Raw genomic sequence first — 27,164 nt, 5'->3', positions numbered from 1 at the left:
TGAGTTGGCTCAACTTGTCCTTTTGATATAATCTTAGTAATCTTTGATAGTTTCTTTGTTTTCTGGTCTGCAAGATGATCTGGAATCATCTTGTGCATTTCCTACCCCACACCTAGATTTGAATGTCTTTCCAAAGAGGACTGGTCCCTTTTACTGGGAAATGGTGTTTGGAGAGTATGTCTGGACACTAGAGGTGTTTATTGCTACAGGGTTGGTTGCTTTTTCTAGGCCTTATCAGTGAGCAGAATTAGGAAATGTATGTGTGTGTGTGTGTGTGTGTGTGTGTGTGTGTATAAACGTGTTTACACGGTAAAATACACGAGTTCATACTGATATTTTCTATCAATAATTACTTATTGATTACTTATTACTTATAATACATGAATGGTCTAAATGCCCTAATCAAAAGACATAGGGTGGCAGAAAGGATTAAAAAACAAGACCCATTTATACGCTGCCCTCAAGAGACTTAGTTCAGATCCAAAGACACAAACAGAATGAAAGTGAAAGGATGGAAAAAATATACCATGCAAATGGAAAAAAAGCACTGATATTCGCTTTTCTCTCTTTTTTAAAAAAAAGATTTATTTATTTTAAAGAGAGAGAGAGTATGTATGTGTGCGTGCACCATGAGTGACGGGGGTAAGGGGAGGAGCAGAGGAAGAAGGAAGGAGAAAATCTCCCGCAGATTACCTTCTGAGCACACAGCAGGTGGTGGGGCTCAATCCCAGGACCCTCAGATCATGACCTGAGCTGAAACCAAGAGTTGGCCACTTAACTGACTGAGCCACCCAGGAGCACCAAAAAAAGCTGATATTTTCAGTTCATATTCAGAGGCTTTTCTTAACCTCGTTGATCATACATATTTATCTCTTTTTATTTATGCTGAAAATTCCAGTTCTCAAGTATACTAACATAATTATATAACATTCTCAGAATAACAATACTAACACCCACTACTACTAATATAATTACTGAAAATAGTTATAATTAGAGAAAGCAGTTGTCTTTAGAGTATTTCCTACTAAAAACATATGGTCAGCTGGCTGTTGTAAAAGTCATTTGGAAAAAAAAAAGACATTTGGAACACTTCCTCTCTGGGAGGTAATGCTACTTTTGATTTTCAGGGATTGCATTTTAAAATTTAAGTTTGTTTAGTAATTATGTAAAAATATTAACTTGGTTCCAAAGTCAAATCTATAAAATGATATGTGTTTAAAAATGTAGCTATTATGTCTGCTGCCCTACAGGTAACCTTTAACACTTTTTTAATTTTATGATTTGCATTTCCCTTGTTTTGTTTTTTGATTTTTAAATGTTTGCTCCCCATCACCCACCTGCCCCTCTTCTGGTTTTAGTTTTAATATAATCAAGTGTGTATTTTAGGGAAATAGAAGCCTTTAGCCTAACAACATATCACGGAGATCACACCATGGTAGGAGGTAAAGATATCCCTTCTTTCTCTTTATAACATTCATAGCTTTGTTTTCTTTTGAGCTTTTAGTTATTCCATTTTTACTTATTTATTTATTTTTTTTAGTTTGCTTACTAGGTATTTAACACCAACTGATATTCATGCGCTCCCTGTCTCAATCTTTTCTCAATATATTTAAGCACATGCAGTGTTCCATGAAGTCTAGTTCTAAGTCTTTCTCCCAGAGTTTGTTTCCTGCTATAATCTGGATGGATAACTCCCCTGATCCATTGCACAACTGTCATTCTGCCCTTTACCATCTCCCTTCACCATCGTCCTGGAAATTTCCTCCTTTTCTGGGAGCGAAGTCACCTGTTTACTGGTTTCCCTGTTACCTTCCTTCTTGTTTTCCTCCCCCATTTTGACAAAGTATAGTTAACTTCTTCAGCTTGATGTTGTGATGAGGTTTGTAACTGTTGTTCACTCTCCTTCATCTTCCATCACCCTCAAAATGGGGATATCATTGGACCATTATCCCAATGAGTTGTCATTGCCCTGTGTGTCCATGATATACTTTCATATGGCAATTAAGTCATGTCATAGGTAAATGTTTCACAACCTGATTCTGGTTCTACCCTTACTCAAGGAGGCCATGACTTACGGCTGTATCCATGACTATTTATCTTTTCTTTTCTTTTCTTTTCTTTTCTTTCTTTTCTTTTCTTTCTTTTTTTAAAGATTTTATTTATTTATTCATGAGAGACATGGAGAGAGGCAGAGACACAGGCAGAGGGAGAAGCAGGCTCCATGCAGGGAGCCCGATATGGGATTCGATCCCAGGACTCTAGGATCACGCCCTGGGCTGAAGGCAGGCGCTAAACTGCTGAGCCACCCAGGGATCCCCATGACAATTTTTCTTAAGATTTTATTTATTCACGAGAGACACACACACAGAGGGAGAGACACAGGCAGAGGAAAAAGCAGGCTCTGTGCAGGGAGCCTGATGTGGGACTCGATCCCGGGACCCCAGGATGGTGACCTGAGCCAAAGGCAGATGCTCAACCACTAAGCCTTCCAGCGGCCCCTGTATCCATGACAATTAACTAGGGAGTCCTTTGCTTTAAGTCAGATAGCTCCTTTGCCTACTGCTGAAACCTTTTCTGATATATTTGACGCAAAGCCTTGTAACAGACTGAAAAGACTTGAAGACTGTTTTTATGTACACGGCAGAAGTATGTGACACAGCCTATACGAATCCTTGTTTAAGCCCAAAGATCTCAGAGAGTGATTGTCTCCATCAGATTATCAGTGCGTTTGTGGGGATGATGAGAGTCCAGGACGGGTATGAGAGCTTCATGCGCACAGAGCATGATTCTGTCGAACAGGTACAATAAAATTCTCAGGTGGAGTTTAAAACAATGAAGGGTTTAAGCTACTTGTGTTTAAGGCAAGTAAGCAAGCAAACAAACAAATGAATAACACGAACACAATTATTTTAAAGTGAGAGAGGCGTGCGTGTATGGATGCAGCAGAGAAAGGAGGAAAGACATCCACTGGTCGACTTTTGGTTATGTATTTCAATAATGTACAGGGTTTGTGGTTTATAACATCATCAGGGTTGTACAATAGCACTATATCCCTGAGAGTTGTGCAGTTATCTCTCCCTTTCTCTTTCTTTTCTTTGTATATAATGGGGGATCTAAGCCTGGATCCATGCCCTACCCAGGACATTTCCTCTTTGTGGCAGGTGAGCCGTTACCAACGCTAAGATTTACTGCTTTGGGGATTGGTTCAGAACAAATGTTCCAAACAGCCGTCTGCCTCGGGCAAGGTAATTTTGGACAAATTCAACAAGACTTCAAAGGAAGCCACCTACTACAATGCCTAAGGAGGATAAAGACCTGATTTAAATGAATGTATTGCAATTAGTGGGTATTTACTTTATATGTTGCCAAGTTCTGATAGCTTTCTCTAACCCTCAGGGAAATAATATACATGTCTGCTGCTGGTGAGCTGAAGAAACGGGATATGTGCTTCCCAGAGAGACAGGTGTTGTGAACATACACAGATCTAAAGCAGAGAAAAGACAAAAAGTCCATGAAAGCTGGAGACAAAGAATAAACGCAATGTTTGTTTTGAATCGAAGAGGAAAAAAGGTGAGTATAAGTGGTGCGTTGCCAGCATCCCCCTCGATGAAAAAGGGGTAAGCCCCGCTTCTGCAAAATTCTATCTCCTTTGAAAATAGCTTGTATTAACTAAAGAAAGTGAGGGGGAGGCAACATTTAATATCGATAAATGCGGAAAAGCCACTTATCAATTAAAGAAGACTTGGACCACCAAGCTGACTTAGGTACATCCTGAAGTGCTAGGGTTTAAGCCAATCACTCAGCATGGAGCATTCCAGCAGCAGAGGAAATTAAGGATTAAACTGTGGTGGAAGAATGAGAAAGTAAAACGTTGGATGTATAGTCTGAGTGGACTTTAATCAAATCAAGCCAGAAACAGACCGAAATGGAAATCCAATAGCCCAGTGTTCTCAGATTCACGTTCCCAGTGTCATTCCAGATCCTACACTTAAAAGGGAGGTTTAGTGTAGGAATTGTTACAGGAAAAGGCCAGCATGTCCTCTTGGCATTTTGCACAGAAAGAATGTTGAGAGAGCCGGCCCCAAATTTCTTTAAGAAGTACTGTATGGAGATTTCTATCTGGGGGTGATGGGGGAGCAGATGTCAGGCCGTCCCCCAGTCTGACTTCTCTTTGCCCTGAAAGATCCCAAGAGAGGAAAAGCAGGAATACACCCCCTCTCCTCTGCTCCTGATTATTTCGGACGGTACACAATTGAGCAAATAATCTCTCCCTGAGTAATCTAATCCAAGACAGATTTAAGAGCAGGTCTAGAGTTAGACGTCTGTTAATCAGTAAGACCGCCTGACTCAGATTTTCAAACCTGATTTATCTGGATAATTGCCAATATTCCCCTCCATTGAGAGCACAGCCGCATATCTCCACTGTGTATTATCACTGGCCTCTTCCTGAATTGTGGACTCAAACTCCCATTTCGATGTTTAGAGCTCATCGTACAGATGAAGACGCTTTGTAAAACTAACCTCTGCAAAAACCGCCTCAGATATCCTTTGAGTACGTTACCATCTCTTGCTACCTGCAACACATTTCCTGATCTTTATCATGCGATATTCTGTGAACCAGCTAAATGTTTTCTGGCTGGTGGCATATTTCCTCCCCAGTGTCCCGCACCACTCCTAGTCTGGGAACTTTCTGTTCTTTCTCCTGAATTTCCAAGATCTTGGAGAATGTTGATGTCTGGTTACTGTTTTGTTTTGTTTTTAAGATTTTATTTATTTATTCATGAGAGACACACAGAGAGAGGCAGAGACATAGGCAGAGGGAGAAGCAGGCTCCCTGTGGTGAGCCTGATGTGGGACTCGATCTCAGGACCCTGGGATCACGACTTGAGCCAAAGGGAAGGCAGACGCTCCACCAGTGAGCCACCCAGGTGCCCTGATTCCTGATGATTTTGAGGAAGTGGCAAAAGAGAGAAATCTGTTTAGGGCTGGGGAGTGGGACTTCTGATGGTCCAGGACTATTTATTTCAGTCAATCTTAAACCATCTGACATGTGCTCATGGTTGACCTGTAGCTGTCTTTTAGGTGTGTGGCCTGGCGTGGCTCTCCCCTCCTGTTTTTGTTAGCAGCTTGTCTGTCTGAAAGTTATGATACCACAAAGCCTCTTTAGGGTCTCAGAGCATGATGCAGCACGCTGACTCGGAGAAACAGCCCCCGGGGCTAGCTCTCTAAGCTGCTGCAGGTAAACTGCAGAGGTGTGGGCAGGTAAGTGTTCAAGGGAACAATGAGGAGGAGGGCAGGTGAATGCAGCCTGGCTTCACCTGGATGTCCTGAAACAATTAGGCAGCTTCTGTCCAAAAAGGCTCTCCTTTGGAAAGATAAAGGAAAATCTGTTAAGTGACTACTGTCACGTTCTGAAATGCCACGTGATGCTGATTTTTCACTTCCTGGGCCTGCCATTCCACCCCAATCAGCTTTTGCTCAGCACATTTGTTAGCCAAGTCAATCCCATTGATTGGTGACTTTTAAGTAAGGAAACTTTCTAATTTTTAAAAACACATTAGCAAAGGAATTTATTCTCAGATAAGGCAGAGTGAAGTGGCAGGGTAAACATAATGACCTGAAGGAGAGCAACCTTTAAACCACACACACACACACACACACACACACACACACACAGATAGAAAGGGAACAAGAGAGAGGCAAATGTGAAATTTGCCATAATCAGTTCCTTTAATCTGGTGGCCAGATTTTGGCAGATATCTTTTTGACTGCATCATTTCTAAAACAATTACTTCTAACAAAGAAGTTCCTTTCACCACGTTTACATACAAATATAAATTCTTTGGAGGCTTAAAAAAATAAACATAAATAGAAATACGCTTCCTTTTTTTGAAATTTGCCTATTTTTTTAACTTGAAAATATCTCTTGGGGAGTGTTTCAACTCAGTATGTATTTAAGTCTCTTCATTTTTTAATGGCTACGTTAGTGTGGAGTTATGATAACTCATTTACTCATTCCTCTGTTCATGTGTGTTGAGGCTGCCTCTTTTCTTCTATTATAGTGGAACTTTCAACTCCCCCCATCCTCCCAGGAGAAGTGTGAATGTATTTTTAGCTGAAATTTCTACAACTTGAATTATTGGGTCAAAGGTGTCAATTTTGCTATCCTCTTTCAATGAAACTCATCTTTTAATTGATAAATCAATTATATTGATTATAATTGGCATGTATAATTGGCACCTACTAAGTGCATGGAGCTTCAGGCAAGACATAAACATGTACTTCTTAGTAGGGGAGATAAATGACTCTCATATGAGGCTAAAGCCTTTTCAGACAAAAACCACTTTTTAATTAATTTTGCTTTCTTTGGTCGACAAGGCTGTCCTCTAATGTAATTAAAGGCTGTGGGCCTTTGTTGTAATGCAGACTGAAGCTGCTTTATTATAATATAACAGTTTTCAATTTGGACCTTGCACTGTAAGTTTGTGATTGACTTTTGACTATGAGATTTCAAAGGACCTGTGGCTGTTTTTGTTTGGCGATTTCCAGCCTCTGAATATCTAACTATCCCTCATATATCTGGGCAGTACAATCCCTAAAATACTTTGTGACCCACATCAGGGCTCAGGGACTAGACTTGGACAGCCCAGACACAATGTCCAGCAGACGTGGGTGGGGGTCATAGGTAGTGAGTCTGATGATGTTTCTCCAGGACAGCCTGATGGGATGGGGCCACTAACTCTGAATGAAATAGTTTGCCTGTAGCTAGTGAATAGTACAGCAAGAGACTTGAATTCAGGTATTTTGACACCAGAGACTGAACATTTAATTAGGTTATTATGCAATTATCAGTACAAAGTGGAATTGCTATCACTGCCAAAAAGGTTCAGAGAGGGGAATGTTTGCTATGGGCTAGGACTGCCCCGTAGGACTTTCAGGAAGGATCTGGAATTTGAATGGCTTAGATTTAAGTCAGGAGGAAGAAGAAGAAGAGGAAGAAAAAGGTAATTCAGAAAGGAACAAAGTATGAATAAAGATATGGAAGGAGAAAATAAAAAAGCGAAGAATTTGCAATAATAACAACCATAATAATAGCAATAAATTATCATTACAGATCACTTTAATTTGGGGCTTTACTAAGTGCTCACTGGAAAGCATTTTATCTAACTCTTAATAGATTCTGATAAGATAATATCATTCTCCTTTTATGAATGTGGAAATGGAGCCTAACAATATTATGTAAACTGCCCAAAGCCATGGAGCCAACAAAGATGTGTAGCCCAGTCGGTGGACTGGTGGAAGGGCAAGGCACGCAGAGAGAGGGGAGGCATCGTGGGAAAGGTGAAGGAAGCCTGGCACAGGTAGTGCAGGGCCTTGAATGACCATGCCAGTAGGCAGTGGGGGAAATGCTTGAAAAGGTTTCGAAACTGGAGTGACGTGATGAAAGTGTTTATGTGACACAAACCTATTCTTTTTGTTCACAAGCTCTCCTCTCCTCTCTAATGAGAGATGGAGATCCTCTGACACTCTAAGCTTGCAAATGTGTGCAGTGATGGCATGTAGTGATTGCAAAGATAAGCTGAAGATAAGAGAACCTGAACATGTGGCTGTATCCTTTTATGCCTGCCCAGGGGGCCCCATGTAGACCTGAAGTGGTCTGCTATACCTTGAACACGCAGCTAGGAAGAGCAGTGCTGCAGCAAAAAAACGTATCTGAATTTGAAACCAGAAGGACCTGGATTCACAGTCAGGCTCTGTCACTCTCTAGCTTTGAGCACATTCCTGAATGAGGAATCACTAGTCCCTGGGATCCGGTTGGGGAGAGGCTGAGACCTGGTCACACTTGAATGCCTGGCTAATGGGCTTTGTAAGAATTTTTTGATTAACAAGTGAATGGAGCTTTCTGAGCCTTTATCTCTTCATCTGTAAAATGAGGATCATCAAACTTATTTCATAAAGTCCTGCTTCCCATCAGCCAAGGGATTGTAGATACTCTAGGCCCACACTGGAGAAGAGACCCGTATTTCTGCTGCAGCCTCCTGCTTTTCTTGAGTTTGGTGATGAAGGAGAAATGATAATTCCTGGCTGGTTGTTATTTCAAGAGGTGATTTTTTGTTAATCATTTTTAGAGCAATACACATTCATTTTATAGAGAATTCAGAAAAACAGAGAAGTTAAAAATAGAAGATAGGAAAATAATAATATGTCACCATAAGATAATAGATACTGGTGTTTCCTGTTTTGGCCAATTTTCCTCCACCTGGGTAACATACATACATACGTTTATTTATTTATTTATTTATTTATTTATTTATTTATTTATTTCTGTTTAGTTTTTAATACAATTTTAATTTTGGAATACCGTCAGATTTACATAGAAGTTGCAAAGATAGAAGAGAGGGCTCCTGTATGCCATTCATCCAGTTTCCTCTAATATTAACATCTTATATCACCACATACATTTGGCATAATGAAGAAATCAGTGTTGGCATATTTGTGGTAATAAGCTCCAGACTGTTTTTCCCACTAACATCCTTTTTCAGTTTCAGGTTCAAATCCAGGATAGCACATTGCACTTGGTATTTTTTTAAATTTATTTTTTATTTATTTATGACAGTCACACACACAGAGAGAGAGGCAGAGACACAGGCAGAGGGAGAAGCAGGCTCCATGCACTGGAGCCCGATGTGGGATTCGATCCTGGGTCTCCAGGATGGCGCCCTGGGCCAAAGGCAGGCGCCAAACCACTGCGCCACCCAGGGATCCCTGGTATTTAGTTGTTTTTCAAGAGGAGGGATTAACTCAGTGATATTCCTCTTGTACAAGTTTTGCAAGAAGAGTTTAAACTTTCAAGCTGGTCAACTGACCCCTTCTGAAAAGCTTAAACTCTGTATTTCTTTTATTCCATGAGTATGCAAATCAAACACATACACACCTCTACACAGAACCAAAAACATACATTCCAAGTATAGTTTGTTGTTCATAATGCTTTAGGATAGCAATCATAAACTATATTTATTATATTTGTCCGATGCAACAGCATGATTGCTTCTCTATAAATTCTCCTTAGTACTGAAAATAAATCAGGTTGGAACCAGTACAGATGGGTCTGCTCACACACCCCTTAGGATAAGGATGGGAAAGTTTTGCATGTGTGGCTACCTTACCTACCGTGAAGCTAAACTTGAAAAGGTAGACAAAAAGAGGTGATGCCGTCTGGCTAGTCAGCAGTTTGGACTTCCTAAGGATTTTTTACTTCTATTATTTTTTAAAAATTATTTTTAATAAAGGATTTATTTATGTGTTTGTTTTAGAGAGAGAAGCAGGGAAGATCCAGAATCCTGAAGCACTCAGTATAGAGTCCCAGGTGGGGCTGGATCCTAGGACTGTGGGATTATGACCTGAGCTGAAAAAAAATGAGTCCTCTCCTTAACTGACTGAGCCACTCCAGGTGCCTCTGGAGTTTCTTAATTAAAAAAAAAAGTCAGTATAAGTTAAGCAAGAGTCAAATGCTCCCATTTTGTCACCTGGGTTACTTTTAAACTGGAGGTTTCTGCCTTCTACCCTGGGGGTCCTGAGCTTACCTTACCTACAGGGAGGGAGGTGGCTTTTAAGGGGGTTAAAAAACAATGTTGGTCTCTCTAGGTCCTCCTGTTGGAGGCAGGGGACCACTGATCTTGAGTTCCCTTCACACTGGCCTTGCACACTGTTGGGGTCCCAGTGCCCCATGCAGTGCCTGGCACATGGTGGATGCTCACTAAATCCATGTTGGCCACATCTTTTAACACGTTTTAATCTTGGTTACTATTTCCTTAGCAGAGAGACTTGGAAGATAAACGAGTGGGTTAATATTTTAATTAAAAATATCTTGATAATTTATAGTACCTTCTCAGGAAATCAACACATGTTTTCTTTTAAAATAAGTATTTTTTAAGAGCAACATAATCATAGAAAAGTTATAAAATGCAGATAGGTAAAAAGAAAAAAAACCTTTCCATAATTTCTCTGTTGGGATATATATATATTCTCCATCTAGTTCTTTTTCTCCATATATATATGTGTATAGTTTATTACACGAAAAATACATATTAGACACACATATAAACATAGTGTTTTATAATTTGCTTTTTTTCTATTTGTGGGTGCTCTACTCCATGTTTTTTGTTTTGTTTTGTTTTAAAGATTTTATTTATTCATGAGAGACACAGAGAGAGACAGGGACCTACACAGAGGGAGAAGCAGGATCCCTGTAGGGAGCCCAGTGTGGGACTTGATCCCTGGACCCCAGGATCACCACCTGAGCTGAAGGCAGATGCTCCACCACTGAGCCACCCGGGTGCTCTCAACTCAATGTTTTAAATCTTGGCTTGCAGTTTTTCTTTCTAGCCTGTTAATAATTAATTCCTAGTCTGTTATATCTGCATTCAACAAGGATCTACTTTCACGGCTGAATTTAAATATTTCCAAAAACAGCAAACCATTCAAAAATAATCAGTAAAACATTTTGTTTGGCGTGGTGTAGACTGAAAAAGTTTTCATTCTTTTCATACTTTTTGTACTTAAAGAACTGGTAAAAATATATTTTTGGGACCAGTATGGAATTGTCGTTAAGAGTAAAGGCATTTACGTAGCCTAACTATACCATCTACTACTGTATCACCAAGGGAGTGACATTTCAATGCAAAGAAATCAAATGCATTTACTTTTATGAAAATTAAGACACACTCTGTGAGGAGTGTCGCCCTAGAATTGTGGGCTTGTTCAGTGAGAGGGCAAGCAGCAACTGTAAAGGATGAGCCGAGAATACGAAAGATAAAGTTGTGGTTTGCTTATTTTGCCCCAGGCTGGTGAAAACATTGTCATTAACCAGCTCCGGCCCCTCAGTATCACCAAAGCAAACCCATGTCTTACTTTTTTAGCCATTTTATTTTTGCTCACTGATCTGTGGGCTCCTAGAAGGGAAAGACGGTATCGAATTCCCATCTCTAACCTCAGTGCCTAAGAATCAGGCAGGTAGAGTAAATGGAACAGTGGCTGAGGGGACCTGCTCAATAGTGGATTCCGATGAGAAAGCATCACTTGTTTCTGGAACTGCTTTCTTTTCACCTCATTGTTCATGTTTTCCAAAGTTGCTCTTTAAGTGGGGGTTAACCATCTGAGCGAAGGCTTAGGTCGTAGAGTTGGGGAACGGGCAGTTTTGATACAGCACAAACTTGATTTTCAAGCCCTGGCTGACTTAGGGAAAGGTGTTTTACCTGTATTATCTTTAGGGGAACTTAAACCTTTAAAGAAAGGGACATCTCTGAGAAAGCACTGAATGCGCTGCCGTGGGCATGTCAGGTTGAAAGTGCTTTGTCGGCTTGTCTCCGCGGCTTACACACTTTAACAGCTCGTTGCTATTTGGTTACGTTTCTCCTGCCAGAGGGTCCAGGCTTCACCTGCCAGACTTCCTTCTCTCTGAAAGCTCAGCTCAAATGACCCTTCCTCCGTGGAGCCTTTACCTCCCTTCCCCTTCCGGGTCTCCAAACTGCCCAGAATCAGTTATTCTCATCTTTGGGCACTCATAATGCTTTATTCCTATCTCTGTTTTAACACATCATTGTGCTTTTTTGGTTAAGTGGTGTTTTAGTCCATTTAAGCTGCTATATAACAAAACAGCGCAGATTGGGTGGCTTATAAACAGCAAACATTTATTGCTCACAGTTCTGGGAGCTGAGAGTTCAAGATCGGGCTGCTGGCAGGGTCCAGGGAGGGCTGCAGATGTCTCATTGTGTCCTCGTAAGGTGGAAGGGAGCTCTCTGCATCATCCCTCCCCCCCTCTTTTGTTTAGTTTTTTATTTTGATTTCAGTTAGTTAACATCCAGTGTTACATTAGTTTCAGGTGTGCAATATGGTGATTCAACTCTTGTGTGCATCACCCGGGGCGCATCAGGATACGTGCACTCCTTAATTCTGGGGCCTCTTTTATAAGGGCACTAATCCCATTCATGAGGGTTTTGTCCTTATGACCTAATCACCGCCCAAACACTCTACCTCCTAATACCATCACACTAGAGGGTAGGATTTAATATATGAATTTTGGAGGATGCAAAAATTCAATTTATAGTAGGGTAAAGGAGTCTATCTTGGTTGCACGGTGGCATTCCCTGAGGGCTGGGAGGGTTATTATTTACCATCGTGTCCTCCATTTTTGGTACAATACATGATGTAGAGTAGGGACTCCTGAACTTTGACATTTTCAGGGCCCTTCTATTCAGCATCACCATCTGTAAATACACTCGCTTTTTTTTTGTTTGTTTTCAGTGGCTGCTGAGCTGAATCTGTGATGATACACAGCAGATTCAGGATGTCCTTTGTGAATGGGTTCTGTTGGCTGGGTGGCTTCCCAGTCATCTTTAGCCCATTGTTAAAACCCATGAGAAGGCACTGTGGGTGGGGTGGGATGGGACTCTTGAAGCAGATGCAGTATTCAAAGTCTCTCTCTCCCCACACTGTTACCAAGCAGAGAGGCTTGCGTCTCACCCCATTGGTCTTCCAAACCCAAATGTGTTTAATCACCTACAAGTACCACTCATTAACTGCCCCTAAAAACAATAATTAGGTACCACTTTTTAATGTGAAGTGATCCATGTTACTATTGTTTCCTCCACATAGTGACTCTCCCACTGCTGCTATTGTGACAGCTAAATAAAAAGGCCAGTAATATGTGGGTTTCTGTTTTTTGTTGTTTTTTTTTTTTTTTACCTTGAGGAAACAAAGACTACCCTGACGTAATGAGATACTAGGAATCTCAAAAGAACCAAGCAGAACAATACAGATTCTTTTAAAAATGTTGTTATAAAGCCACCAAGCAGGAATTATTCAGCAATAATATATAGGAGAGTGGTTATTGTTAGAACTTACAGTCCATGGGGAGAGGCAGGGTCTTGGGGAGAGAGACCAAGCTGTTGAAGACAACCTACGAGGGATGGGTGACCACACATGCACATATGTTGTCAGAGTTGACACTGTCTTCCAAGGATAGACATTAAGAAGCAGCTAAAATGCTAATGGGAATTGGCCAATGCACATTTTCCACAAAGCTTTCTAGTACTAAATTAAAATTTTTAAAAGAAGCAAACCCCTTTATTTAAGAAAGTGTCCTGCCAAGCGCTGCTCTGTACAACATGAATTTCGAAGTCATCACTGAAAAGCTGCTTACACTACTTTCCCAGGAATTTCTCCATGTCTTGGTCGGAAGGTTTGGAATATCTTAGCACTGAGATTCTAACTCATTGGTCTGAGGAGTATGGCCTTCCCCTGCCAAGGATCCTCCCTTTGCTTCAGATGGAAACCCTCCTAACTGCCACAGAATGCTCAGGTGACAAAACTGACATCTCACCATCTCTCTTTCTTTTCTTTCTTTCTTTCTTTCTTTCTTTCTTTCTTTCTTCTTTCTTTTTTTTAAGATTTTATTTATTTCAGAGAGAGAGAACACAAGCATGAGCAGGGAGAGGGGCAGAGGGAGAAGCAGATTCCTGCTGAGCAGAGAGCCTGATGAGGGGCTGGATCCCAGGACTCCAGGATCATGACCTGAGCCGAAGGCAGATGCTTAACTGACTGAACCACCCAGCTTCCCCTGGCATCTCACCATCTGATTGGCCTCGTACCCAGGAGCACCCTGGGAAAGAATTTGAATGTTCTTGGCAGTTGAGATTCAGACCTTGACGGTTGTAACTGATGGATTGGGTTGGGGCACTGCTGATGAACCTCACATTCCTGAGAGAGATCATCCACAGTAAGGCATTTTGCATGATAGACTAGACTCAGCAGTGGGGCTTGTCAGTGGAAAGATGAGGTATTTCCAAGGACAACCATTTGAACCCACCCAGACACCATATCTGAGCCTTGTGGTTGAGAGGATTATGAAATAAAACTGAAAAACAAGATTAATCATTTGGGGTTCCAGCCACTTGAGAGTTGGGCATTAGAAGGCACAACGTTTCTGTGTGAGATGGAGAGAGGTATTAGAATCGGAGATTAGGAGGTGGGGATGAGGAAATGCAGGCATGGATGAGCACAGATAAAGCAGGTCATTGAGGTGAGGAGTGGGTCGGTACTCCCTCATGGGGCTTTGTGTAGGTAGCAAGCATCACACTATCAGCCATGGTTCTGCAGGCTGTGGAATTTTTTGGAATTAAGAGAAAGTTCTTAATTTTATTTTATTTTTTATAAATTTATTTTTTTATTGGTGTTCAATTTGCCAACATTGGTGTTCAATTTGCCAACAATTTTAAAGGGAGAATGACCTATGGGAAAGGATGGGACTGGACAGTAATGACCAACACTACAGGGTAGTGACATTTTAAAATAGTACTAATAGTAAGAGCACTAGTGATCCAAAGGAAGAAGCAATTCCTGGGAAGATAATTAGAGGGGATTGGAGAAGCCTTAATAGAAAACCAGAGATGACATTTAAGTAGTTGGAGGGAGAAACACTGGGGGCAAGAAATTGTAAGAGCTGTATCTTGTAAGAGATGTACCTTGATCCTGTTAGCACTTTTTGGCAACTTCAGTATCCCACCTATTATGACTGTTGTGATTATTATTATTATTATTTTTTTAGTGTCTTCTCCAGCTTTCTAGAAGTCATTAAGAGGGGCCCTGGCTAACTGAGGAGACTCATACAGAAACCCCTGTCTATATCACAGCTACATCATTACGGAGCTCCTCTAACCTGGCCACCCCTGACGAGGATTATCATGGGCCTCAGAGAAGAAAGGAAACCAAGAGGCTATCAACAACAAATTGAAAACTGAAGTTGAAATGCAAATCTGAAGATTTGGAGTAAGAATTGTATCTAGTATGCAGTTATATCCTTAAAGGGATTAAACTATATGCAGGAGTAAGACACTAGTTAGTTAATGGATTTTGTCAATGCGGCTATTTGTATAATTCACATGAAAGTGCATTTTACTACCTGAGATGAATACCTTTACCCTGGTTTACTTTTAAAAATATTTTCTTTATTAATTTGAGAGAGCAAAAGAAAGCATGAGCAGAAGGGAGAGGAAGAAGCAGACTCCCCATTGAGCAGGGAGCCCGATGTGGGGCTTGATCTCAGGACCCCAGGATTATGACCTGACCCATAGGCAGATGTTCAACAGACTGAGCTACTCGTGTGCCCCACCCCCCTTTTGGCTCCATCTTAGTATACAAGGCTGCTATAAAATGGAAGATGTAAAAAATTTTAAGAGAATTTTCAAATAGGTACTTATCTCTGCACTGGCCCTATTAGAAAATGAGGATCAATACAACATGCATTGGAGAACTAATGTTCTAGGAAGTCTAATTCTATGTTTTTGCTCAACTCAGGGGAAAGGAGAATAAAAGGGAAATAATAATAATTTTCTCTCAATGCCATCCTTGTACTCTGGCCAAATATAGCAAGTACCAAGTGAAGGGGTGAGAAGTAAGGGGTCAGGTATATGGCTTGACAGTCTGTTCCCAGGCAGCCTGCATAGGCGGTCACACTGTCCTACACTGGAAGTTTGTCTCTCTGAATTATCCAGGCCGGCTCTCAGTGCAACATGAACTCACTGATTCTTTGCCAACCTTTCAGTTCCCTTGAAGTGGCAGGTGCATAAAAGCCTACCTCCTATTGCAAACCTCTGAATTCCGGCAGCACCCCCTTCTTGGCTGTGCTTCTCAATCTGGAGGTTTAGCAACCAAATATCAGAGGCTGGCAGGTGGGTATTTTTGAGTTTTGACTTCATGTTTGGACTAAGATGTCATATTTGAAAGGAAAGGTTATTCTTTGGTATTATTTTTTAAAAATAAAAATAGCATTACCACCATCCCAACTCTATCATTCCTGACTAAAGATTAGCCCCAAACAGTCTTCTGGGGTTTTTACCCCCAGGTTTATCAAAGATACTGCCAATATTAAACTTTAAATTATGTTTATTTCATATTCTGCTTTAAGATAGGTTCATCTTTCTTTCTTTCTTTCTTTCTTTCTTTCTTTCTTTCTTTCTTTCTTTCTTTCTTTCTTTCTTTCTTTCTTTCTTTCTTTCTTTCTTTCTTTCTTTCTTTCTTTCTTCTTTTTCTTTCTTCTTTCTCCTTCCTTCCCTTATCTCTTTTACTTTTTTATAATCCACAGATAGTTCATGGCTGCATTCACCTGTGCTCACCCAGCCTGAGGGGTGTGTGTCCTTATGAAGTTGAGCCTCTCAGAGGTATGTATATAAGGCCTATCACCTGGACCACCAGGTGAATGTTTGAATGTTGAATAAGCCCTGACTCATTTCAGGTGGCCACCACATGGACAGAAGGAACTGGGAGGAGGGTTTTTGCTTTTCTGTTCCAGCTGCTCCATGGATAACTTCCCATTCCCCCTTGACATTCATTCAGCCTTTTACGTCTATTGCCTGAAAGTCCCGTGCAGAACCCTCCCCCGCCCCCAGGGATCAAAGAGGAATTAAGTGCCTTTCCCCTCTTATGCCTCTCTCCCTTCCTTAGGGAGGTCATTAAGAGCAAAATGAGAACTGTGTCTTGGGCTCTGAAAATCATGGGGTTCAAGTAGTTTAAGAGGGATGACTACTGATTTCTCTGGAATTCTTTTCCCTCAAGGCTTTTAGGAGATGGGCTGAGTAAAATGTGTATCTGCCGGTGCATGGAGCCTAGAGCCACAAACTTCAAGCTTGGCCACTGGCCAAGGGGGGGGGGGGGCGGGCGTGGAATCGGCTGTTGTTAAAATGTTAAGTAAAATAGGCAGTTTCACATGCAGTAATGAGTTCACTTACATAAAGAGGAATATGTATAGATAAGAGATCTTAACTAAATGGAGGTATTTACAGCTGCACGTGAGTTTATCATTGATAGCTTCCTTTGGCTTTTTGCACTTCCCAACCCACAAAGAGCATGTCCAATTTTTATCAATGGAGGGTTAAAACAAAACAAAACAAAAACCTTTAAGAAATAATGTATGTAGGGGGTAGGAACTGTGCTTCTTTCATTTCACTGTTGTGGTAATGACCTCTGTCTGCAGTGGACAGACACCTGGCCTAGCACCTGGATTGGGATTTACTAAGGAGGTAAACTAGGGTCTGCTCTAGTGCTCCTTGGGCAACAGAAACTTTGGTGTCTTGGAGACCTAAAGATGGTCCCAGGAGAAATCCCTGAAATGAGTTCCTTACCTATGGAGTCCTGTGGGTTTGTCATGATAATTAAGTTATGCTGCCAGTTTGCTAATTTTAATAATAGAATCATAAAGTGTTGGACCTGGAAGGATCTTGAAGAATCATCTACTTTGTTTTCTCTTTTTGTGGCAGAACCAGGTTGAGTTCGATAGTAATATTACTTTTCAGTTAGCATCCACTGTGTGCTGGGAATGGTACAAGGGACTTTATATCTGTAAATCTTTAATCGTACTATTAATGTGGGTATGTGTTATCCGTATACTGATTTTATAGAGGAGGTTAAATGATTAAATGCTCTTGCACCTCAACTTCCTCATCTATATAGCAGCTTCTTTCAAAGCATCCACCTGGAGTCCAAGGTGGGCTCCCTGTTTGTCTGATTCCAAAATGGGCTCTTATTATACACAATTCTGCGTCTTTATTTTCAACATGGGCTACCTGATTCCCAGTCGTAGAGCTTTATCTCTTGTTGCCACATTTAAAACCCAGGTCTGTTTTAACCTGTGTTAGCTGACCAGATCAATCTTGTTAGGGTAGTCTGGTTTTGACATGAAGAAGCCCACTTCCCTGTTCGAAGGCCCACATTTTCTCCTCAAAGCAATATGGCTGCAGGCCTTCAGCCTGAGCTCAGACATGCTTTCCTTTGCTCACCCACTTCCTTTTCACTGTGAGTGTTCCCATCTATTGCCGTGAGAATGTCCAGCCAGAGTGAAGGTGTGCTGGCCAAGAGATTGTCACCAGAGCCCCAGCTGTGGGAAGGGACCCTCAAGGCTGGACGTAGCCCCCTGAGGCCTCGGCTGCCTCCCCCGGGTCTTTCTGCCCTCCCACTGTGGGAAGGCTGGGCTGACCTGGTCTTTGGGGGCTTTCTGAGGTAAGGGCTGAGGGGAGGTAGGGCAGAGAGGTATCTCTTCTTTCAGAGGAAAGTAAAGACTTAAATCATAAAGGGAATCAACTTGGAGTGTGTTCTCCATGTTTCAGTCTTGCCAGAGGCACTCTGGTTAATCAGATATTCTGAACAAGGGTGATGGTGTATGCTATATGTAGCTGAATTCTTTTCCAGGGATGATAACACAATAAAATATGGGTAAAACCCAAACTACACTAAATCTCATTAAACCTTTCTTTGATGATTCATAAGTCCTTTAGGATCCTGTAGTGCCTCAGGGTCACCATTGCGTGTAATATCATCCTTGATGAGGCAGGCAGCTAAATAAAAATACCAGATTTGAAGTTACAAGCCTCACTCCCACTTTGCCTACCTGGGTGGTCTTGGGCAGGTGTCTTGACCTCTTGAGCATCCAAAAGAGGGGTGGCAACATTACATCATAGGACTGTCATTGTAGAAAGCTATGTGCATAAGGACTATCATTGTAATTATTGTTACCATTAAGCTAACAGTTTATCAGACTGCTGGCCGATAGGTAGTTCCATTATATGTTTTTTAAAACATGATTCAAAGTGATTCACTCTAGTTTCCTTTTAAGAAAGACATGGCTTCCCCAGCAGCAGGTAATCCTGAGAAGTGATATTTAGTCAAGGGCCAGCAAGAGTGTTTAAACAGTTTTTAAACTGCAAAAGTGGTACATGGTTTTTGTGAAAAAATTAGAGTGTCACAGAAGAGCATATTAAAAAATAAAAGTCAGGATCCCCGGGTGGCTCAGCGGTTTGGTGCCTGCTTTCAGTCCAGGGTGTGATCCTGGAGTCCCAGGATCAAGTCCCACATGAGGCTCCCTGCTTCTCCCTCTGCCTGTGTCTCTGCCTCTCTCTCTCTCTGTCTCTCTCTCTCTCTGTCTCTCTCTGTGTGTCTCATGAATAAATAAAATCTTAAAAAAAAAGTCCTCTTCTACCCTCATTGTCTCAGTCTTCCCCAGAAGGAAGCTTTCTGTAGTTTAGTGTATATGTGCATGCATGTATGTGTCAGATGTATATTGTGGTGTATCAGATATACTTTTATTGTCCTATGACTTGCTTTTTTTTTTTTTTTCACTTAACAGCATATCTTGGGGATATTTTCATTCTTTTTTTACAGCTGCATCTGCCTGGTCTTTCATAATATGGATGAGTTTTATCTTGTTTAACCATTGCTGTTGATAAACATTAGGTTATTTCTAGCTTTTCTATAGCAAACAATGCTGCAGTGAGCACAGAATGACATTTATGTACCAACTCAGTCATAGCCATTCAGTAATTTATTACCACCTCAGGTCACTTCAACTTGTATGTCCCAAAATACATTATATATCTGCCTTCCTAAAGAGAGGGCATTAAATATGAACAAAGCACATGACTTTAACAGTGTGGTGATTTCTAATGCATTGATCTGCTTGTGCCATTACCACCACAACCTTATTTTATTTTATTTTATTATTTATTTTTGTATCTTTTTAATTGGAGTTTGATTTGCCAACATATGGTATAACACCAGTGTTCTCATCTCGTCAAGTACCCCCCTCAGTGCCCATCACCCAGTCACCCCCACCTCCCACCCACCTCCCTTTCCATTACCCCTTGTTCGTTTCCCAGAGTTAGGTGTTTCTCATATTCTGTCTCCCTCACTGATATTTCCCACTCATTTTCTCTCCTTTCCCCTTTATTCCCTTTCACTATTTTTTATATTCCCCAAATGAATGAGACCATATAATGTTTGTCCTTCTCCGATTGACTTACTTCACTCAGCATAATACCCTCCAGTTCCATCCACGTCGAAGGAAATGGTGGGTATTTGTCGTTTCTAATGGCTGAGGAATATTCCATTGTATACATAGACCACAGCTTCTTTATCCATTCATCTTTCGATGGACACCGAGGCTCCTTCCACAGTTTGGCTATTGTGGCCATTGCTGCTAGAAACATCGGGGTGCAGGTGTCCCGACGTTTCATTGCATCTGTAACTTTGGGGTAAATCCCCAACAGTGCAATTGCTGGATCGTGGGGCAGGTCTATTTTTAACTCTTTGAGGAACCTCCACACAGTTTTCCAGAGTGGCTGCACCAGTTCACATTCCCACCAACAGTGTAAGAGGGTTCCCCTTTCTCCACATCCTCTCCAACATTTGTTGTTTCCTGCCTTGTTAATTTTCCCCATTCTCACTGGTGTGAGGTGGTATCTCATCGTGGTCTTGATTTGTATTTCCCTGATGGCAAGTGATGCGGAGCATTTTCTCATGCGCTTGTTGGCCGTGTGTGTCTTCTTTGGTGAAATTTCTGTTCATGCCTTCTGCCCATTTCGTGATTGGATTGTTTCTTTGCTGTTGAAGTTAATAAGTTCTTTATAGATCTTGGATACTAGCCCTTTATCTGATATGTGATTTGCAAATATCTTCTCTCATTCTGTAGGTTGTCTTTTAGTTTTGTAGACTGTTTCTTTTGCTGTGCAGAAGCTTTTTATCTCCACAACCCAATTTTAGGGTATTTCTATCACCTTCCGAAGCTCCCTTTTGTACCTCTTTGGGTTTAATGACCACACTTGTCCCAGCTCTAGGCAACCACTGATGATGATTTTTTTCTATCTAAAATTTTGCCTTATCTAGAAATTTCATATAAATGGAACCACAATATGTAGTCTTTTGTGTCTGGCTTCATATACTTAACCAAAATGTTTTCTGAGGTTCAGCCATGCTTTTGGATGTATCAATTATTGCTGAACAGTGCTCCAGTGCATAGCCAAACATTTTATTTATTCATTTGGATTGTGTTTCCAGCACGGGCTACTTTCATTTTTTGCCTATTATGCATAATGATACTATGAACCATTGGTGTACAAATTTTTGTATGGACATATATTTTTATTTTGCTTGGATAAATACATAGGAGTGGAATTCCTGGATCTTGTGATAAGTATATGTTTAACTTAAAAAAAAAAAGGCCAAATTATTTTCTAAAGTGGTCGTTTTATTTTATATTCCTAACAGCAACGTATGAAGGTTCTAGTGGCTTCACATCCTCACTAACACTTTGTATTGTCAGTTGTTTTACTGTAGTTCTTCTACTGGTCTTATAGTGGTATCTCATTGTCATTTTAATTTGCATTTTCCTATTAATAATGATAGTGGGCAGCTTTTCATGTGCTTATTAGCCATTCATGTATATTCTATGGTAAAGTGTTCAATCAAATCTTGTGTTCATTTTGCACTGGACTGTTTGCCTTTTATTATTGCAAGAGTTCTTTATATATTCTGAATACACACCATATATATATTTATATGTATGATTTATATACAGATACATGATTTATAATTATTTTTTTCTCAATCTATGGCTTGTTTTTCAATTCATTTCCTTAGTGATGATTTTTGAAGAAATATTTAATTTTTTTGAAATATTTAATTTTGATGAGTCTAAACTTGTTGATTTTTTCTATTATGGAGCTTTGGGTGTCATGTCTAAGAGATCTTTGCTTACCTCAAGGTCACAGAGATCTTCTCTTCTGTTTTCTTCTAGAAGTTTTATAAAAAAACCAAGGTGGTTTTATAAGTTATTTCAAAGACTAGATGAAACTAATGTTTTCCATAGGCCCTTCCTTGACTGAAATCAATGGGTCTGTGGAGTTAAATCTACAGAACAGGTCTTTTCTACTTTTTCACAGTAGTTTTTACAGTTTGGCTAGATTGCGTACCTACAGAATTACTATAGTAGTCTTTGTTACTGACTCCTTAAAATTTTTTCCCAAGATAAAATATAAGATTATATCCCTTTAGAAGGATCCAGAGAGATTTCCTTTGAGGAAATTATATTTATTTCCTATACCATGAATAGAATATTCTCTGTGTTACATCATTTAGCAAATGTAGGGCAATATCTCTCAATACCAAAGCAGTAAAGTCCTTTCCTATTACCAGCTATTTTGATGTAGCATATTTCCATTTGCTTCTCTTTATTCCTAATAACTCATTTTATTTCTCTAGATAATAAGGCTATGATTTAGTAGCTCTTAATGAGGTTCTGTGTATGTGTGTGTGTGTGTTTTAAGAGCTATATGGCTCTTTATTAGAGGCAGCTTCAATCTCATTTGTTTCAAAGCTTCATTGATTAAAGCATATATGGGTCCTCATTCCTTATTTGATACTCTTAGGGCCATATATATTTTTAAATGTATAATTTTTAAAAAACAGTTTTTTAGAAAGATAATATACTGAATATTATGACTGAATAAAATATCTCCTGGGAGTTAAGATGATGACTACTTCATAGTATGGATATAGTAGTATTTTTAAACATGCTCAATATTTACAATATGTGAAATAAATAAAGACTAAATAGCTTCTATCAGTTTGGATCAGGTTTTCCACCATTTGAATTCAGGTCTGGTTAGTTTGGGGGGCAAATGAACTATAAAAAAAAAGTTTCCCTCTTAGAAGCTTTCTGGATTTTAGAATTGAAAGTAGAGGCTAGTGGATTTGTATTGCCTGGGAACATCAGCGGCTTATTGTGCTGTGTTGGGTTTCTTAGTAGTTGACCACCGCTGGTTTTGCATTTGGAGCCCCCGTAAGCAGGTGTTACATTCCAGGAGACACGGAAAGACTTTGGCAGGCCTTGGCGAGCCTTTCAGCCTGAGTTTTCTGAATGAACATTTTAAAGAGAGAGAATTTCCACTGTGTACAATGCTATGGTTTAGATTATTTTCTAGGGGGTGGTGTTTTGTCATTCATAATCAATATATGCTTGAAAAAATACTTTCTCATCTCCCACTAATTCCAGTGCATTAATTCCATCTGCGTCATGGCACAGCCTCTCGGAGGCAGATGCCCAATAAAGATCTGTTATCTAGGGGGCCTGGATTCCTGGCTTGGGGTGAAATTGTATCCTATAAAATGGAATTGAGTCAAGCTGTGATATATTTGAATCCCATCGAGAGCTAGATTACATGGTCAATGGCAGCTCAGAAGCATATTTTAATCACCAAGCACTGTGGTGCTGACCTGAAAGCACTTATAGAAACCTCTGGCCCACGTCCCTAGGGAAAACGAGAGCTTTCTTGGTACCTCAAACTTCTTTCCTCACATATAAGAAGTGTCTTAGAGACTCATCTAATGGCACTTTATTAAATAAGTATAGAAGCAGTACATACATTTCATAAAAGATTTATACAAGTAAATAGTATACAAAAGCTTATGTAAGTATATGGAGGTAAACAGTAAAGGAAAGCCCCTCAACGTCACGGTTCCACTCCACTTGTGCTAACCTCCTCAAGGAGGAGGGGGATACCTCTGGTGGTAATTTGGTGTGTGTGTCATGCCAGGCCTCTACATTGTCACCATGCATGTGCACGCACACACACACACACACACACACACACACACACACCATCATATTTATAAGCAAATGGGCCATACTCGTCATATTGTCCCGTCACTTCCTTTTCTTAGCAATCTATCAGGGACATCCTTCATGGACACTACTATCTTTTTGATGCTGTAGAGCATTGCTAAGCATGTATTTAATCCGTCACCTAGTGAAAAATCTGTAGGTGGTTTTGGGGTATTACAAATGAGGCTTCGGTGACCTTATTCATTTATATTTTGGGCATACGTAAGCAAGATTTTCATGGTTTTTGGTTTGTCTCTCAGGTCTTACTCCCAACAATTACTTTTAGTAAGTCTAAATGTCAGCATTCTCCTCTGTCCTCCAGCTATTGATGTAAAAAGCCATCTGCGGCACTGGTCCTCTTTGCTGGACACCTGTGTATCTCTTGCGGTGAGGATTGGGTGGGGGGTATACGAAGAGAAGAGTAGTTTATGTTTACAACTTTGGTACTTTTGATTTTGTCTGCTAGCTACTAACTTAATGTTGTATTCTCTTATTTCCACATACAGGACAGGTCAGATAAAATAAGACCTTGCCTTCAATTATGTAAATTGTTACAATGTTTTTTGGAGATCTCTCCACAATATCTCCTACAATTTAAAATGTTTTGATCCTGCAGTTTTACTGCTAATATACTATGGAAATCACTTTATTTTGAGACCTGAAAGATTTTGTTCAGACATGAATCTCAGAAGCTTTTAGGAATCTTCTTATTTAAATACTTCCTGCAATGGAGTGAGTGTATGTGTCCCCCCTAAATTAATATGTTAAAATCCTAATACCCAATGTGATAGTATTGGAAGGTGGGGCTTTAGGGGGGTGATTAGATTGTGAAGGTCAACACCTATGAATGAGATTAGTGCTCTTTCCAAAGCCAACCCAGAAAGCCCTGTCACTTTTCTTCTGCCCTGTGAGGACACAATGAGAAGTCAGCTTCTGCAACCTGGAAGAGAGTTCATACCAGAACTCACCATAACTGGGAACCTTGATCTTAGAATTCTAACCTTTTAAACTATGAGAAAAAAAACTTATAAGCCACCCCATTTTATATGGTATTCTCTCACAGCACCTCAAGCAGACTAAGTTCCTTTTGCACAAATGCTGCAAGACCTTTATAGAAATCAGTCTTTTATCCTGCAGAATTAGAAATTTTCAGAACCCTAGAATGTGAAGCTGTGAGGACGTTTGGACACACAAATGAGAGAATTGGGTAAGGTGTGAGTAAATTTCCTATACCTCTTACCCCCCTTGGTCCTCTGGTCCAGCCAAAAGCTGGTGGTAAAGGCAGGATGGCGGTGATGGGCATAGTACTGATGGGGAACCTCTACATCTAGGATGGGACCTTTAGCAGACATTCTCTCGCTCTGTTCTTCACTACTGAATGGCCTTTGTGTGCATCAAAATTCCTGTTAGCTTTAAAAATCTTGTGATCTAGCCTTACTTTCATAATTTTTACTAATAAAAAGTCAATTAGGAGACATGTAAGCAAACTAAGAAGCAGGTTATCCTTTTGAATATGAAAAATGGCTGTTTGTTAATTTTCAGATGTACATCTGTAGTATTTCCCCAGAGATGATGCTCCTGGATGTTATTTAAGACAGTTCAGCACTTGAACACAGGCGTTATAGTGGGAACTATGGATCTGGAAAGAAAGGAGGTAGAGTGCCTGTCCTCAAGAAGACTAGAGTTAAGTAAATCATATGTTGGCGATTGTTTTTAGAAATCTAGTAATGCTGGGGACAGAAATAGGGCCAAAGTGTGAAACTCCATGGAGAAAACTTTGAGTACAATTTATATATCACCAAAATGGACCCAAACTCTGTCCACCTTTGAGTATAAATGAAGACTTACTAAGATTATGGGCCAAATTGTGATGACCTTTGATGGCCATCCCCTTTGATGACTGTAGATTCCAGCTCCCCTCGACATCTCTTCCAGTTTACAGAGTGGGGACAAGTGCGTGCATGTTTTCCTAGGCTGGCAACTTGTCATGTCACTGTCCCTGGCCCAGCTGCAAGGTCTTTGTGACAGAGGGTTCCTCTGATGAGATTTTTATGGTTCCACAGAGGCCAAGAGTCTGTGGCAGTGTTTGGAGGAGGAAACATGCTCTCCTTAGCTCCCTGGGCCCCACAGCGACCCTGCTTGTGCCTTGAGTGTTCCGAGTGACTCTCATGAGAAATGTTCTTCAAATTCTCACTCCAAAATTTCCCTCATCATGGCGGATCTAAACCATTGCCCATGTGTGAGTGTGTGTATGTGTGTGGGTTAGGGTGAGATAATGGACTGAATCAAGCTGGCTTTTTTTTTTTTTTTTTAGATTTATTTATTCATGAGAGACACACAGGGAGAGGCAGAGTCATAGGGAGAGGGAGAGGCAGGCTCTTCGCAGGGAGCCCAATGTGGGACTCGATTCCAAGACCCCAGGATCACGCCCTGAGCTGAAGGCAGATGCTCAACAGCTGAGCCACCCAGGCATCCCAAGCTGACTTTTCATGTCCCTGCCAGTCTTCCCCAATTTTTCCTTTCCAGTCTCTGGTAGTTACTACTACTCTCTCCTTTAAAGAAAAACACATTGTGTATGCACATCTCCTCAGGAAAATAGGCATCCAGTTCCCCCAATACAACCTGAGTCTGATGCAGACTGTGTCTTGTTTGACTTTGTATCCCTAGTGTCAGCCAGTGCTTGTCACAGAAGTGGACCTTCAATCCTTTGGGAATTAATGAATCCATGTTAAGGGGGAGCGTTTAAATATAATCTATAGATACTGAACAGAGGTTCCCTCAACTTCAAGCTCCTGCCCATGGGAGAGGCTAGTATATGTTTGTTAACTAAATGAACAATTGGTGTCTTTCATGTTCCAGATCGAATGATCTCATGATTTGTGCTGCCCAGTTTCTATATTTTTACATTGTTAGGTTTGTGGCCAAAGAGATATATTTATAAGACATTTGGCCAGGATTAAAGGTATATATTGTCTGGATCTGTAAAATGATTTAAGAAGATTAATAAACAGATTAATAAGAAGATTAATAAACATTTATTAAGAAAAACATAAGCCACTCAAATGCAAAAACTATCCAACGCACTAGGGACTTCTCATATTATGGAAAGCTGCAGACACATGGGTGAAAGGAAACAGGGAGCCTGGGGGGGCGGGTAGAGCAGGAAAGGAGGGAAGAAATAGAGGGAAGGTGGGAGACGAGCCAATGGTGACCAAGGAGTCATATTGGAACTCCTGGTTATCTAAGTTCCAAGTTCTAACCCTGGCACTGTTCACTTGAACTGTGCTCACATGCTCACTGAGGTGAGCATGTTCACTTTTATTTTTTATTTTAAAAATTCATTCTTTTGAGGAATAAGTAATAGAGTCACATGATTTGACAACTAGAAGGTCTCAAAATTAAAAAAAAAAAAAAAACACTCATTTTCTCTAGTCACCTGGCTCTTGGAGGGACATTTTATATCTCCCAAAGCAAATTTACCTAAGATTGAAGTCAAAGAGGAGATACAGAGAAACTTCAAAGATTTTTTAGTTCCTTAGGCAAAGTCAGAGCTGACCGACTTGTTTAGGAAAAATCTGTGATCTTGGTCTCATTAGTTTTATGTTCTAACATACCGAGCTTATTAGCCTGGACAGGAGCCCCTGATTGTTCACACACTAGCAGAACCTCAGAGGTCTTG

The 27,164-nt window shown here is 40.5% G+C and overlaps 1 long non-coding RNA gene across 4 annotated transcripts in view; it reads left to right on the top strand.

Moving 5' to 3' along the window:
- The window catches only part of LOC140598231 (uncharacterized), a 65,294-nt gene that overhangs the window by 2,168 nt on the left and 35,962 nt on the right, over positions 1-27,164 (top strand). Inside the window, exons 2-6 of one of the 4 annotated variants that reach the window (XR_012000445.1) lie at positions 3,397-3,570; positions 13,449-13,777; positions 14,606-14,826; positions 15,602-15,728; positions 16,142-16,217. This is a non-coding gene — a long non-coding RNA (uncharacterized lncRNA). Of the gene's footprint in view, positions 1-3,396; positions 3,571-13,448; positions 13,778-14,605; positions 16,218-27,164 lie in introns of all 4 variants that reach the window. The other 3 variants (XR_012000446.1, XR_012000444.1, XR_012000443.1) reach the window with 3 other exon arrangements.

Source organism: Vulpes vulpes, chromosome 3, assembly GCF_048418805.1.
Source record: "Vulpes vulpes isolate BD-2025 chromosome 3, VulVul3, whole genome shotgun sequence".
NCBI classification, from domain to species: domain Eukaryota; kingdom Metazoa; phylum Chordata; class Mammalia; order Carnivora; family Canidae; genus Vulpes; species Vulpes vulpes.
Note: the sequence above shows the minus strand (reverse complement) of the source record. Positions and strands in the feature narration are given on the sequence as shown.